The sequence below is a fragment of the Triturus cristatus genome, chromosome 7, assembly GCF_964204655.1.
Source record: "Triturus cristatus chromosome 7, aTriCri1.1, whole genome shotgun sequence".
Taxonomy (NCBI): domain Eukaryota; kingdom Metazoa; phylum Chordata; class Amphibia; order Caudata; family Salamandridae; genus Triturus; species Triturus cristatus.
In genome coordinates, this window is record NC_140590.1 from 1,567,982,124 (window position 1) to 1,567,999,015 (window position 16,892).

The window sequence follows — 16,892 nt, forward strand, 5'->3', positions numbered from 1 at the left end:
AACTATCAATGAAAAATCATATCAGTCATATCATAGGTTCCTGTTTTGGAATCATGCGTAACTTATGCAAAGTTTTCAAATAGATTCCAACGGAAGCCAGAAAACCATTAGTCCAGGGTTTGGTCATTAATCGCATGGACTATGGAAATGCCCTGATGTCCTCAATAAATGAAGACCTTCTGTCTAGGCTTCAGATTCTTCAAAACATGGCGGCTAGGCTGGTACTCAACCTTCCGCCAAGATCTCCTTCGGCCCCTAACCTGAGACTTCTTCACTGGCTTCCTGTGAGGAAGAGAATCAGTTTTAAGACTCTTTGTCTAACACATAAAAGTTTGCACGGAAGAGGGCCACGGTACTGGGTAAATAAGCTAACCTGGTACCAGCCTCTCGGGTCTCTGCGATCTAGTAATGAACGATTTCTTACGGCCCTCAGAATCCGTACGACTAGAAACGGAGGAAGGTCCATCTCTTTTTGTGCACCAGCTCTCTGGAACAATCTACCTTTTTATCTATGCACCATCACTGATCACAACTGTTTTCGTAAAAATCTAAAGACTTGGCTGTTCGATAACTAACTGCTTCCCTTTACTTGAGTCGACCCAGGAGTTTTGTCCGCAAGCGCCACGAGACCTTTGGGCGCTAAACAAATGCCCCTGATTTGATTAGTTCTGCACCTTCAAGGGTTGCTGATTGTGTCCTGTATTTATACACTTCAATTGCAGGGGACACTGCCTTAGTGATACTGTTCTGATGTGTTTTTTAGTATTGGTGAGGAATTTTGGAGCAAGATAGTCTTACTTTTTTGCAAATGTGTGTACCAAGTCAATTTGGTGTCAAGTGTGATGTTCTTCTTAAACGATTTATGTGGTTGAACTGTCATATATTTTGATTTGCTAGAATTTATTTCAAGGCCCTTTGAATCGCAGTAATCACTGAAGGGGTCTAATAGATTTTGAAGTCCCTTCGGAGTCTGAGATACTAAAATGGTGTCATCCGCAAATAAAAGAACTGGTACTGGCACCTCACCTAACTTCGGTGAGTCATGTATACACCCCAAAATATATTTCGGGGCATCATTTACATATAATGAAAAAAGGGTGGGTGCCAGTACACAGCCCTATGTTACACCCCTCCTTATGGGGATTGCCTCAGTAAGTTCTCCCCTGGGTCCCCATCTAACTTTCGCGTAGTTGTCTTCATGTAATCGTATTATTTGTACAAGGAGATCCTCAGGTACACCTTGGTTTTGTAGAGAACTCCAAAGCAAATCTCTGGGGATAAGGTCGAAGGCGGCCTGTACATCTATAAAAGCTATATACAAGTAGGCTTTCTTTAAAATCTTATTTTTCTGACCCATGCAAAGGAGTCTAAAGGCTTGATCAATTGTACTGATTCTGGCTCTAAACTCAGCCTGGTATTGTGATAAAATATGGTTCCCCTCTATCCAGTCATTTAATTTTGATAAAATCGGCTTAGCATAAATCTTTTGTAAGGTATCGATTAAACTTATGGGCCGGTAATTTGCATGGTTTTGGTAGTCTCCTTTTTTTAAAATAGTAATAGTTTCTGCCCCTTTCCCCGATTTCGGTATTGGGGCACCTGCCACCACTGCATCACAGAGAAGATTGATATATGGCCCCCAAAGAGCTTGATCATGCCTCAACAGGTCGCCTGGGGCTTTCCCAGGCTAACTGTGTCAATAGCTGCCAGGGTATCCTCTATACTAAAGAATGAGGTATGAGTTTGTTCCCTATTGGTAATTATTACAGGGTTTGTTGTAAATCCTTGCTGATTATTTATTGGATCAGTGGTGATCTCTGAATGCAGTTTTGAAAAATGGTTGCCCCAAGTACCGGAGTCCAAAAAGAGATCCAGACTACTTTGTCCCAATTTGTTACCCTTGGCTATCAATCTCCAGATTATCTCTTGTCCCGATTTTTCTTTGTTTGCGTTAGTAATCTTTTATACTTGGACCTTTTGTCTCTTAGTGTCTCGACATCATTTGATTTTGCTGCCATTATAAGCTCACTATCAGCTTTGCGGCACTCGCTATTTTACAACTGATTAGCGGATGTGTAAGTGGCTGCATTCACCCCTCCTTCTCCCTAGGGACCTTACTCAAGATCTGTTTTAATTTGCCTACCATTGTGTGATGGATCTGCACTATAGGGATTTCTGCAGCAGGCAGATCAACGTACGGAGAGATGACGTGAAAAGGTGTTGTAAATCCTTTTCATAACCTCATCTTTACCCACTATTGATGACCATTTCAGGGCTCTACGGTTGTTACTGAGTTGGGTAGGAATTGGGTTATTGTCATTGTTTCTCCAATTCATAGGTTGAAAGAGAGAGCCTGCTAGTGTTAAACACGAAGGGTCTTTTGCGCTGTGCCCTCACTCACACCATTTCTCTTCATATGTGGATTTAGAATATCCTATTAGAACAAACACTCAAAACATCCCTGAGCTCCTCCCTCTCAGAGGGGGTTGTAGCCCTGAAAGGAACTAGGTGTTTCCTTTGAGAGGAGAATCCCATATGATGAAGCATGTCACCTTTGGTGAGTGAGAGATTTCATCCTGTAAAGAGATCTGCCCACAGTTAGTTCTGTGGGTGATAGCCAATGGTTCTGTCTTGATCCAATCAGCTACCTTTCAGTAGTGGTTCACCACACACTTTTTATCACTTTTTGCTCTTAGTGGTTCCCCTGCTAAATGTAAGGGCACCCAGTCTATCTGACGGCAGTCGACTATTTCAGGCCCCAAGTCCCTGCCCTGAGACTAGTTGAATATGTTGTGAGGCTGCAACTGTGCAGGGCACCGCGGGGCTGGTTTCCAGAGAAGGAATATTATTTGCTATATCCTCCTCTTCAAATATATTTTCCAATCCCACTACCAGTTCAAATTTACGGTTAAAGTCTCCCCCCAACAATTTAAACTCTCCTTTTAATTTTCTTCCTTTTCAAAGTGTCACATTTACAAACAGCAGGCATCTTGCTCCATTGGCTGGTAGACACAGTGCCATATTTATAACTGAAACATATAGTAATTTCTTTTTAAATGGCTCTCCCTTCTGTTTTCCTTCACCATCACCACCGAGTTCACTCATACCCTATCCTATCACTGTTTTGCATGACCCAAGCAGGCAGGTGCATACACACACTTGGAGCTGTGAAGTCATACTGACAGAGTATATATGTCCAGGTGCATGGAATGTAGTCCAAAGGCAAGAGATAACTGTTTTGTTTACCATCCCTTGTCCACTGTGCCAAGTCACCGGCGGGCCTGCACTGGGGCCTGGCAGCACCGGAAGATGAGGCGCTGAAGGCCTGGGCCAGAGCAGTGGCGAGAGGTGCTGTCGACCAAGAGCTCCTTGTGGCACACCCTGAAGACGGAGATCCGAAGCCCTGATCAAAGTGACAATGAGGAGCGGGAGACGTTCGAACAGCCCCTTGATAGCGTTTCTCATCGGCCCTTGATATTAGTGATTGCGGCGAAGTGGGGCCCCCCTGGAACATTGCGGGTTATAATCCTGCTGGGCGTGAGGTGCGTGCAGTTGCGCTGCACAGGACCTGGTTCCTCCCAGCTGACCTGACCCCTGGGGGCCAGAGGCCTGGGGGACCCCTGCAAGGCAGCGGTGCGCCAGGAGGCACTAAACGTCTGGGTTGCATAGAACTGGATTGGAGCCCAGAACACACGCAAGGAGACAGACACCGAAGTGCGGCAGTATAAGCCCAGCGGTTGGGGCCTACATCTAGCAGCTTTCAATACAGATAACCCCTCGGGAGGTGGGGAGCCAGAGTGATCTACAGTGCCATGCCAAGATACGTCGATACCAGAGAGCTCCACAGGGCGGTGCTGGACTTACTGGGGCCCCTCAGGTTTGGATGTGTATTGCTGTGCTCCGGTTTGAAACAGTTCTTCGGGTTCACCTTGATGCTCAATCCACTCTACCCTCGACCGGATTATTTCGTACGCGTTTCCCACTGCTCCGCATATTTTTTCGGTCAACGGAATAGACTTTTCGATCGGACAGCTTCGTGGATGGCCTTCGGGCCTCACCATATCAGATCAGCTCTCCGTCGATGGAATGGACAGCGGTTTTCCCGCAAGAGGGTGAGAATGGAGTAAGTAAGTGTAGTATAAGGATGACCATGAGTATGAAAGTATAATGAAGAACTGCAGCAACTACAGGCACCCGGGGAGCCGGGTGGGCGCATGTGAATCTATAGCTCTACATTCCAAGAACAGATGCTTACTGGGTAAGTAACATTATTCGTTTGAGGCATGTGTGCTGTAGATACACATGCTTTGCATAGACTACAAAACAGTATACTCCCAAAGCAGTGGCTAACCTGAAGATGTTGCAGTTGTTTGAAATAGTGTACTGCTTGGCCTACATTAGCTTGTTGATGTGCTAACACAATAGTGTTTTGTACATTTGTGTGGTGTAGACCATGCAGCTGCCTTACATAGGTCAGCTAAAGGAATGTTACCTAAAAAGGCCACAGAAGACCCTCTTTTGCGAGTGCAATGCGCTCTAGTGGGTATGTATAAAGTTCTTTTAGCTTTAGCGTAGCATGTTTGGCTAGAAGGCTCTGTGTATTTGCAATTCACCATTGATTTGCAGCTTGAGCAGCTATGCGCTTGCTAGAAGCGTCTATTAACTTATACTCCTCATCTGGTGGAGGAGCATCCCCTGATGTTTGGGAATTAGCCCGCTTACGAGCATTAGACACTATCAGTGAATCTAGTGGCAACTGGCCCATGATAAATACTGGGTCTGTTGGGGAGGCTTTATACTTCTTGTAAACCCTAGGAGTCAACATGCGTGCTCCTACTGGGTCCTTACAAATTTCTTCAGCATGTCTCATCATGCCCTTAAGCATAGGAAGTGTTTGTGACAACCTATGTGTGGATCCTAAGCTCTCGAACAAAAAATCTTCTTCTGATTCTTTGTGCTGTGCCACCCCATGATATTGTGCAGCCCTAGCAATGAGTTCTTGGTGGGATATATTGCCGTCTGTAGGAGATGGCTTGGCTGGATAAAGGTCTGGGTCGTTATCTGCTGGAGATTCAATTGTATAATCGTCCACGGATCTACTGGTAAATGTGCCCCCTCCCCTCCCCCAATCATCACCATCATCATGGTGATATTGTGGAGAATCATGAGGTGCAATTTGCAAAGGATTTGAAGGTGGGGGAAGGAGGTGGGGAGGATGGTGGATGAAAAGCACTGGTAGCAACAGATTTCTTCTTTAAAGGAATCTTGTAAGGAGTGTTCTCATCAGAAACCTTATGTTTCTGAGGCAGCTTGGTATGAATATGACCAGTCTCTGGGTTAATATATAGTCTCTTTTGTTTGGGATCCGTTATCAGTGGAACAATGTCTAAATTGGGAGCCAAAGAGGCATCTTTCGGTTTTTGGCGCTGACATCTTCTGCGCTGGTGCTTTGGTTGCCGGTGTGTGCTGGCCTTTAGGTACGGAAGATTTCGGTTTAGAAGGCTGCTTGGCTTTCGGCATGGAGGGTTTCGTCTCTGAGCTGGATTTCTGTTTTGAACCAGAGGGCTTCGGTTCTGCTGAGGACTTTTGCTGACTCAGCACCGAGCTGGAAGGCTTGACGAACAAGTTACTTACCTTGAGTAACAATATATCTTTAAGAGACATATATTAGTTATAGATTCCTTACCTTAGAATTACCCCCAGGTGTCAGACTGGATACGGCAAAAATTTTACGTAGTAGTACCCCTGCGCATTGGTAGGTGGTGTCGGTCGACTCCACGTTCGTCATCTGAGTCATGATCGTCGGGATGACGTCGCGGTATCTACTTAGATGCCGCCCCGTGCGCTGACGTCAGTTCTTTACACGACATTCCACGCCAGAAGCGCAGACCATGCAAGACACTGACCACTGGTGCACACAGCTAGGGCCCTGAAAGGGAGTCCCTTACCCTAGAAGTCAGATAGCAGAACAGGGAGAATAGCGGGCGGTAAGGAATTTATAACTAATATAGGTCTCTTACAGATATATCATTACCAAAGGTAAGTAACTTGTTCATCTGAAAGAGACTATTAGTGATAGATTCCTTACCTTAGAATAGATACCCCAGCAATACCAACCCTGGAGGTGGGTCTGCGAACTAAGTTCACACCAGAAAGTCCTGGAGAAATGAGTAGCCAAAGAAGCCGTCTCTCCGGACTTGACTGTCCAGGCAGTAGTGTTTCATGAACATGTGCAGGGATGCCCATGTGGCTGCCTGGCAGAAGTCACTGAGGGGGACTCCACGCCCCAAAGCAGTAGTGGCCGCCGTCGCCCTGGTGGAATGGGCACGCAGTCCTACCGGAGGCTCCTTCTTTGCCAAGGAATAACTAATTTTGATGCTAGGAATGACCCACCAGGAGATGGTCCGTTTTTGCACAGCCCTACATTTCTTGGCGCCAAAACAGTCAACAAAGAGCTGGTCATCCTACCGGAATTGTTTTGTGCGATACAGATAGAAAGATAGCGCACATTTTGGATCCAGACGGTGGAGCCTCTCCTCCTCCTTTGAAGGATGCGGGGTGGGAAGAAGGTGGGCAAAATGATGGTCTGTCCAATGTGGAAAGAGGTAACCACTGTGGAGAGAAAAGAAGGTCGAGTTCTAAGGACAACCTTGTCCGGATGAACAGCAAGGAAAGGAGGTTTAGAAGACAGAGCCTGAAGCTCACTCACCCTGCGAGCTGAGGTGATGGCAATCACAAAAGCAGTTTTTAAAAGTTAAGAGTCTGAGAGGACAATTATGTAGTGGCTCAAAAGGAGCACACAAAAGGTATCAAAACCAGATTATGAAAGGAATAGGAGGAAAGAGATGAGTAATGCCCTTAAGGAATCTATTTACAATTGGGAACTTGAAAATAAAAGGCTGATCAGGAAGCTGTAGAAAGGCTGAAATAGCCGATAGTTAGCCCTTAAGTGTGCCCAGAGCAGAGCCCTGCTGGACCAGAGAAAGGAGGAACAAAAGAACCTAAGAAAGGGGAGCAGAAAGGGGATCCACAGCCTTTGCTGTGCACCTTTCCACAAATTTGATCCATATACAGGCATATACCGTTTTAGTGGAGGGACGCCTGGATAACAAGATAACATTACAGACTTCGGGAGGAAGGTCGAAAGCTGTCAACTGTCACCGCTCAATCTTCACGCAAGGAGGTGGAGGCTGGACAGGTTCGGGTGGAGGACGCCCTGCTGCTGCAACAAAAGATCCTCTCGAAGGTGCAGCCTGATCGGAGGATCGATGGCCATGTGTAAGAGCTCGGGATACCAGACTCTTCATGCCCAATCCGGAGCCACAAGGATGACTTGGGCCCTGTCACACTTGATCTTCTTCAGCACTCTGGGCAGAAGTGGTATAGGCGGAAAGGCATACAGAAGACCGCAACTCCACTCACGGCAAAAAGCGTCACCAAACGAGTGCCGCCTTGGAAATTCCAACGCGCAGAACTGCTAACATTGCGTGTTCTCTTCGGTGGGGAATAGATCTAACCAAAGCTTTCCCCACTGATGAAAGAGAACTTGTACCACCTCCGAATGAAGACATCATTGGTGATTCATCATGCACCTGCGGCTGGGTTCATCCGCCCTGGCGTTCAGACCATGTGTTGAAACACCAGAGATATGCCCTGATGTTCCAGCCATGTCCAAAGGCAGAGAGCCTCTTGACATAGGGTCCACAACCCCACCCTGTCCTGTTTGTTGCAGTACCACATGGCGGTGGTGTTGTCCATGAACACCTGCACTACCCTTCCCCGGACAGAGGGAAGGAATGCCTTCAGTGCAAGACAAGTCGCCCCGAGCTCCAGGAGGTTGAAGTGGAGCCCGGACTCCACTGGAGACCAAGGGCCTCTGATCTCCGCCACTCCCATGTGGCTGCTCCACCCCAGAAGTGATGCATCTGTCACCACTGTGAACTCTGGTTGGGGAAGGGAGCGGGATCTGCCTGTACCCAATCCTAGTTCGTTATCCACCACTGCAATTGGTGTGCATTGCCCTCTGAGATCTGGACGCAATCGGAAAGATGCCCCTGATGCTGTGCCCACTAGAACTTCAGGTCCCACCGCAGAGCCCGCATATGCCACTTGGCATGATCCACCAGCAGGATCCAGGAGGCCATGTGGCCCAGCAGCCTCAGGGTCATTCTGACGAAAGCCGGGATAGAAGCTGAAACATCAGTATCATAGCCTGAATATCCCAGACTCGCTGCTCGGGAGGATAGACCCCAAAACTGCTATGTGTCCAGAACTGCTCCAATGAAAAGGAGTTTCTGAGAGAGTATCAGGTGTGACTTCGGCACATTGATAGGGAACCCCAGCAAATGCAGGAGGTCTGCCGTAGTCTGGAGGTGGGAAACGACAGCCTGGGGGCGAGCCCGCCTTCAACAGCCAGTCGTCGAGATAGGGGAAGACTGGAAACCCCGATCAGCGCAGATAAGCTGCGATCACCGCCATCACTTTTGTGAACACCCGAGGGGCGTTGGTAAGGCCAAAGGGGAGCACGGTAAACTGATAGTGCTCGTGGCCTACCATGAACCGTAGGTAACGTCTGTGGGCCGGCAGGACGGGGATGTGGAAATAGGCATCCTGCAAGCCCAACACTACCATCCAGTCTCCAGGGTCAAGGGCAGACAGGACCTGAGCCAATGTCAACATTTTGAACTTTTCCTTCTAGATGAAGCGGTTGACGTTCCTGAGATCCAAGATAGGACGCAGGCCTTTGTCCTTTTTGGGCACCAGAAAGTAGTGGGAATAAGAGCCACAGCCTACTTCTGGGGCAGGAACTCGCTGATTGAGAAGGGCCAAGGGATCCTCCGACATAAGATGGAATTGTGGTGGCATGGATGGAGAGGTAGTCTCGAACGGGAGGGAGTAGCCCCTTTGGACTATCTGCAAAACCTACTTTTCCTATGTGATGGTTTTTAAGTGGGGGAGGTGATGGCGGATCTTGCCACCCACTGGCAACTGGTGGCCCTGAAAGGACAGACTAGGATGGTTTGGAGGCTGCTGCAGAGGGGACACTGATTGACTGGCCCCCTGACCCACAACGCTGGATCCCACGTCCCCGACCGCGCAGTGGCTTAACAAATTTGGCAGGCCTATGGCTTTGGGCGGAACGTGGTGGGTCACCCCTTCTGTAGCCACAAAAGGGGGGGAAAAGCAGACTGCACGTTGTGAGAAGTTGTAGCGAAGTCCAAGGTTCTAGCAGCAGCCCTATAATCCTTAGAGTGCTCGACGGCATTGTCCGCTTTGTCGCCAAACAAGCGACTGCCATCGAAGGGCATACCTAAAAAAAAGTCGATTCGACCTCAGCCAGGCGTAGCGTCGCAGGGCTACCGACGTTGAAATCCTTCTGCCTAGTGAGTCGGCGGTGTCCAGCCCACACCTAATGGTGAAATTCGCTGCATCTCTGCCTTCAGCGACTGCACGGGAGAGTGTGGACCCGGCCTCCTCCGGACACTGTGGCAGCACCTGCGCAACCATATCCCACACAGAGTGGGAATAACGGCCCAAAAGACATGTGGTGTTCACCGACCGCAGTCCCCAGCTGGCGGAAGAAAGCATTATCTTCCCAAGATGATCCAGCTTCTTGGATTCCCTTTCTGGGGTAGCAGTAGGGAATGCACCCTAAGACGTAGAGGCTTGGATCACCAAGCTCTCAGGGGTAAGGTGTTGTGTGTGGAAAAGTGGTTCACCCGAGGCTGGATGGTGGCATCGGACAATCATCCTATCCACAGGAGCCCCTGTGCTGGGCTTAGACTAGGTGCCCAGAAGGATGTCAGTAAGGGCCTCATTGAACAGCAGTAGGGGCTCCGAAAAGGCCGCTGTCGGTTGAAGCACCTCGGTCAGGAGGTTGGACCTGACCGCCACTGCAGGAAACTCAAGGTTCAAGGCCTCAGCTGCCCTACGAAACACCACTGCATATGAGGCTCCCTCCTCCGTAGCCACGGTAGGGGGCGAACGCATACTAGGGTCTGGTGAGGTATCCAGACCACTGGCGTCTCCAAACTCCTTCCTCCAGTGTGGGTTACTCAACTGGTCAGCTAAAGGGTCATCAGACCCCTCCCAGTCCTCCTCGTCCTCTTCTGGCTGCCACTCAGGGCGAAAAGGAACGCCAGGATAGAACAATGGTACAAAAGTACCGCTCATCGCCGGGTCCGTTGTCAGTCGATGTCGGTCCAGCTTCATGTCCAAGACCGGGTGGAGGCCGGGGTTGACGCCGGCTGGGGACAAAACCACCGTCAGAAGAGGCGGAGGTGCCGGTGGATTAGACGCCAGAGGAGGTGTCGTAAGGCCGACCCGCGCCGATCCGGATTCAGGCTTGGATCCCTGGGTGCCCGTGGCACCGGGGCCGAAGCCGCCAGGTTAGATGGCCTAGAACCCCCAGCCGAGTCTGCTGGCCCCGAAGGCATGCGGGCGGAGTCGGGCTGCCCAAAGATCGAGTGAAGGGCTTCGTAAAAAATACAAAGTTGGGTAGGGGTCGCTCCGGCTTCCAGAAAAGGAGGGAAGCTCAGAGCCAACCCAGCAGGCTCCGCAGGCAGAGCCGCAGGACGGCCACCATCCACATCCCGCGTCGCAACTGCCGAAGGACGGGGAGCACGCTAAGAGCGACGATGCTTATTTGCCTTCTTTTTGTGCTTCGACTTACCCAAAGACTAAGACGATGCTTGGTGGTGATGGCTCCATGACCGGTCCCGCGACCTCCCTCTCGACTGGGAACACGAGCGGCATGGAGTGGAGCGGACTGCCAGGCCTCGCGAAGCTTTCAAGACCGCTCCCGCAAAGACTTCGGGTTCATGGCCCGGCAGTCGGAGCACGACTTCGGGTCGTGGTCGCGCTCCAAACACCAAAGGCAGCCGAGGTGCGGGTCCGTAACTGATCTCAACTGGAGTCACAAGCCTTGAAGCCGGTCCAAGGAAGGGACATCCGTACGTGCGCCAGGAGTCGGACGGCTCAAAAATAAGTCGACAAAGTCAAAAAATAGTAGTCAAAAAGTGACTGGAGGTACTGCTCTCTCTGGATCTGCGCTGGCTGGCGTGGAAAAAGAAAGAACCGACGTTAGCGCGCAAGGGCGGTGTCTAAGTAGATACCGCGACATCATCCCAGAGATCACAACACCGACGACCAACGCTGAGTCAACCGACGCCACCTACCCACGTGCAGGGGTGCTGATACGAAAACATTTCTCCTGATCCAGTCTGACGCCTGGGGGTAATTCTAAGGTAAGGAATCTATAACTAATCGTATCTTTCAAATTGGCTGTTTCGGAGCCGAGCCTGGAGGAGGGGCGTCAGAAACATCATCTCAGCGCCGACCTTGGCAAGAAGGCAGAGGTGGTGCAGAAGCCTTGTGCTTTTTGGGAGTGATTTGAGGGGGCAAGGGGTCTTCTGTTCTTACGTCACCTTGTCCCAGCGATAGTTCTTCGGCTTCGAGGTCTATCTCGAGCTATGAGTCGAAGTCCTGCGTGGAGAAGGCTTCCTCCTCCGCCGCGGATTCCTCCACGTCTTCTTGACTGTAATCTTCCCTGAAGATGTCCGGAGTGTGTTCAATGCTTTGACGCTGCATCTCTCAATGTCAAGCCCGACGGTCGCAAAGAGTTTTTTTCGATCAAAACAATCTGCAAGCATAGCAGTCTTCTTCCTTGTGACCGGGGACAAGCACAAGTTACACACCCTGTGAGAATCAGTGAGTAGATATTTAGAGTGGCACTGAAGGCAGAATTTGAAAGGTGTCCGTTCCATAGTCGGAGAGCTGATCCTACGCGGTTAGGCCCGAAGGCCATCCAAGAAGCATTCCGATCGAAAAGTCAATTCTGTTAACGGAAACGATATGCAGAGATGTGGAAAATGCGCACGATACAATACCGTCGAAGGTAGACAGGATTGCGCGTCAAGGTGAACCCGAAGAACTGTTTCGAACCGGAGCGCAGCAATACACGACCGAACCCGACGGCGGAAATAAAATCTAACAATGGAGTCAATGACCATGTGCATTTTCACCGAAAGGAGGAGTCACCTTACCTCGTGACAAGGAAAGACTTCTTCGAAGAAAAATAACTCGCAAACATTCAGACCCAACATTAGATGGCAGGAGTATGCAAAGCATGTGTATCTACAGCACACATACCTCAAACATATAATTACTTACTTAGCCTTCCCCCCTGATTCAACCAGATCTTTCCCAACCTGGAGCTGAGGCTCACACAGGCACAAGCCCATAGGAGCAGTGCAGAGCATTTCTGAAGCCTTGTCACAACTTCATAAAAAGACAGACTATCTGGAATGAGCTTAACAGTCTGTTTTGTGGATGTACCACCACTCTTGTCCTGGACCAGCCTTAGGGATGGCTCAGGGTTGAAGCCTCAGCAACCAAGATTCCAGTACGCAAGGCAAAAATAAAAGTCGCCAAACAAATAGGCATCCCAAAAACCTATTGCTCAAATGACAAGGGAACCCCTTCAGTGAGATCAATAGTGCCGCCTGTGTGTATGGCGTTCGCAAGTCGTTTTTGGTGTCATCTCTTGTTTTATTAGCTTCCAACTTTAAATGCATGTACTTGTCACTGTGTCCCATAAAGAAGTTCAATAAATTCCCCCCCTTAAACGAGAGGACAAGTAAACAAACAAGCAGACAAATAAAAGAATATTTATTTGAAGCCTTCAGGTGCAGAAAGAAATCATTTTATTATTGAAAGATACATTCTTTACAGCTACATGTTTCTCACAAATAAGTAACTCATATAAATATATTTATTTACATACGTATGTATACATGGCTGCACCTATGGCAGAGAAAATAGATCGTACCATCTTTATGAGAACCAACTAAAGTGTGCGATTTAAAAGTTGCATTTTTCGGTTCCCTTGTCTAACATATGGTCTTTATACATTCAGAAACTGACAAATTGCTAGCATGTTCGTCATTTTCTTTAAGGGTGAGGAGACACTAGGGTTTGCGATGGAGTAGCTTAGTGACGACACGGGACCCATCATTTACTATCTCACTGCCCACCACTTAGAAGCACAAACCACAGATGAGCAGAGTTCAGAAGCCCACAGTAGAACCCCAATCACTACATACAGTTTTAGTCCTCACTCTGTAAATAAATACAAGGTTTGTTACTTGTAAGCCTAAAGCTTCCACATTTAAGGCTCCCTGTATTGTGCCAAACAAAGTTTCCAGAGTTGTTAGACTGGTTGAAATAACACCGTCTAGCTCCTGCTCCATGTTAAAACTACACTGTCTAGTTTACTTCTCTCAGCCACTAACCCCAGGCCCAGAACCTAAGCATAATTTTCAATACATATCATAAATGCTTACTTTGTGGATGCAATAGCTTTAGTAGACTGTAGGCACACAGGAGAGCATGCAATCCTCAAGAAAATATAGGTTTCCATGCCTAGGGATGCAACTCTATGCAGTTTCTACCTCAGCTTTCACAAAGCCCATGGCTTGAAGTCTGTGTCACAGCAGACCTGTAGTGGCAGCTCACATGTCTTTTCTAATAGTGCTAAACTATCTTAAATAATCAGAGCTCCTGTCCGAGCTGTTAATTAGACCCATGCAAAAAGAAGAACCAGAGTACCCACTTACATCCTGGAGAACCAACTCCAGTTGGACCAGAGTAAAAGCAAGCAAATGCCGAGCTCTGTTTCACTTCAAGAAGCTAAAAAATGACGAGACAAGTAGTCACCAGGCAGACACACCAAGCTCACCGACTCATTCTACCAATAACAACTTGCATCTTATGGATCGCTGTTTTTTTTGATTTTACATTTCTGAGCACTGCAAATAATAGGCATTACTATTGCCTCTTTTGTTGTCAATCATGGGAAGAAGACAGGGCTAGTTTGCAAAAAGGGTTTTACACTTATGATCTACAGGTTTCAAATAGCAGCAGTAGCTTAACTCACTAAGCTACCTTGAAGGTGTGAGCAAAAAGAGCACTTCCAACTTGCAGTTTTCAATATATGATCAATAATATCTCCAGTTCCTGTTTGAGCTCCAGTATTCATGTAAATGATAATCTACACTATCCCAGCACTTGTGATTAAAGATCTACCAAGGAAAATGTTCCCCTGGAGGCTGCATCCAGATAACCAGGAATAAAGTCTATGAGTTTTATGTTCTCCCCCCATCTCAAAAAAAGATTGGAGGCCTTCTCAAGTCAATCTGTCAAAATTCTGAAAGTGTACTCCGCGCAGATAAAACTGCGACAATCAAATGATAGGTAAAAGGACGTGTCATCCAGGTATCTATACTCAATAGAGGATTTTCTTCCTCAAGTATGTAATGCTGCTGGATTTCTGTGAGTTTTGGAGATGGTAAATAGTTCATATGCAACAATTAAACCTTTTGTGCACAGTACATTGGTTGATTTGTTATAGCCTATCTTTTTGCTAACAGGCGTCTCTATACCTGCTAAAATTCAGCACATTTCTGTGAACAAATACAAATATGGCAGATGGTTCTTTGATAACTGAAACTAACTTAAGACCCACAATTATGAAGACTATTCTTAAGCAACTAAGCTCATTTTCATATTGGCCTGTTTCAGTTTGAGGGCCACTTTTGGCATCAGGGTAATAGAGGAAAGGGAAAGAGAAATGTATTACACACTGGATCCAGTCGCCAGATACAGAGTATTTCAAGTGGTCAGCCACCTCAGAAGGGTCGGAGGCTTTATCTAGTAATATAGTACCTGACCAGGACCCAGCTGATGAACTGTTTTCGTTTCTCTATCTTTATTGTGTTAGACTATAGGCATGTTAATGTTATACTCCCAGAAGGTGAGCTGTGATGATTGTAAGATCTTGCACAATGAACCAAAGCTAGATGGCTTGAACGTCCTTCAAGAGGATGGGGAACCTTTTACTCTTTATTATCAGGGCAGTACACTGTTATTGTATTGTCTGTTTAAATGAGTAATTCATTCAACACTAGCTGGAAGAATGACAAAACACATGCCCAACTCATAGTTTCAGCATTTACGTAAACAAATAACTCCTCTAGGAACTACAGGTCTTCTCTCTGAAGTCTGCCAGAGACTCTTCTCCAGCCCACAAGATACACATTAGTAACTGGAATGAACATTTCTTCGTAGGTCCTGCCTTCATCTACTAAGGGAATAATTGGAAAGCAGCCACCAGAAATGCCAATTTGATATCCGAGCATGTGGCCACCTCTGATCACCATCAGAGTTCAACTGTGAACGCTCAAACTTGGTACTTCAAAGGTCTACTTACTCATGTCCCTCCCTAAAACCTCCCTCCAAGGTTCTTGAATGATTACCCCGGATTTTAGTCTGCAGTTGGATTGCTCCTGTAAATGACTAACAGGTGGACCTTTGCAGAATGATCCTTAACTCTGGACTGGATTCACTCTGTTTTTGTAATATTGTCCTCAGTAGTTATCATCAAATTGATCTTTCTTTTGCAGTTTGACTGGCTGTGAGGTATACTAAAGCCAAGTGGATCCTTCTCACATTGGTCTGGCCTTATAATGGTAACTTCACAAACAATGAAGACCCTGTTTCGGGAGAGAATAACTAAGTCCTCTCTGAATGTTCAGAGATGCTTCTGCATAAAAAAAAGAAAATAAATTACCAACTGTTTTTGAGATTCTAAAGTCAGCATGGCTTCAAGACGCAGTGTAGATTTCCTTTCTGTTATGATATTCACCCATCAGTGGTCTTGTGAAAGATTTTGAAATGTGCCTTTTGATGTGCACAAACAAAATAATGCTTATTATTTTTGCTTCTAAATTATTTTGCATCCCACACATAGGCAGAGTTATTAAGTGTTGATGAATATCAGTGAGGATCACACAATAGAGAATTGTGTATGTTTTGACTAAAAGAGAAGTGCAAGGCATATTCTTGGCGTTTCCTTCCTGAACAGTACAATTGTGAATGATGGCTTGGTGCTCTTTCCATGTTAACATTCAGAACGTTTGATCAGAGGCAGTCTAATTTTTCACTGAAATTGCATTTGAGACCTTGTACCTAGAATAGACCAGTGTCCTAGGCTATTGAAATCAATTCTAGAGTAGTCCAGAAAAGCGATTAGGGTCAGAGACTTTGTATGATGCCTGCGGGTTGTGATGCCGTCCTGACCATATGTTCTGAATGTGCCCAAATATTAATTCATTTGGGATGTTTAATAGGGCAGAGTGTACAGGCACAGCATGGCTTCGGATCGGCTACACTAAAGCGCACTTGTTAAGTGATGTGTTCAAAACTCTTCAGAATGTGAATTTTAATGAGGATTTGTGTCCGCCAAATATAAAAGCCATACCAGCACACAGGGGCCTTATTTGCTTTCTAGTAAGTAGTTTGTATATGTACATTAGAGAGGAAGAGTCTGATGACTTTGTAGTTCACACTAAAAGGGTTTAATTCCAGTCTGCTCTTAACTGTACTTTCATCAATTTGCTGTATTCAACACTGACAAGCAATTGGCTTTTGAAATCGTTGTTTAAGTAATCTCTAACTATTTATGTGTATTGTCAAAAATAATATTTGAGCATTTTCAGAATTTGGGGCGCTTGTATTCCCGTTCAGAGAACGTCCTAGCTGTTTTGGCTAGACTGTTCTTTTTGAAGTAGGTCCAAGGCAATCCTCAAATAAATGATGGGCTGGAATGCAGCCCAGAGTAATTACTGTGATATTAATTCATGAATTCCACCCATCACTTCTTTGTTTCTCTATGTGAGACACCATAAGTGGGATGGTATGACTAGATAAATGTAAAATAAATACTGGTATTTGTAAAGCGCAAACAATTACCCCTAAGGGTGTCAAGGCGCAGTGGGCTGTCGGGAAGATTAAACGAGCTATTGCCCAGAGTCACATGGTGCTGGGCTAAGCTG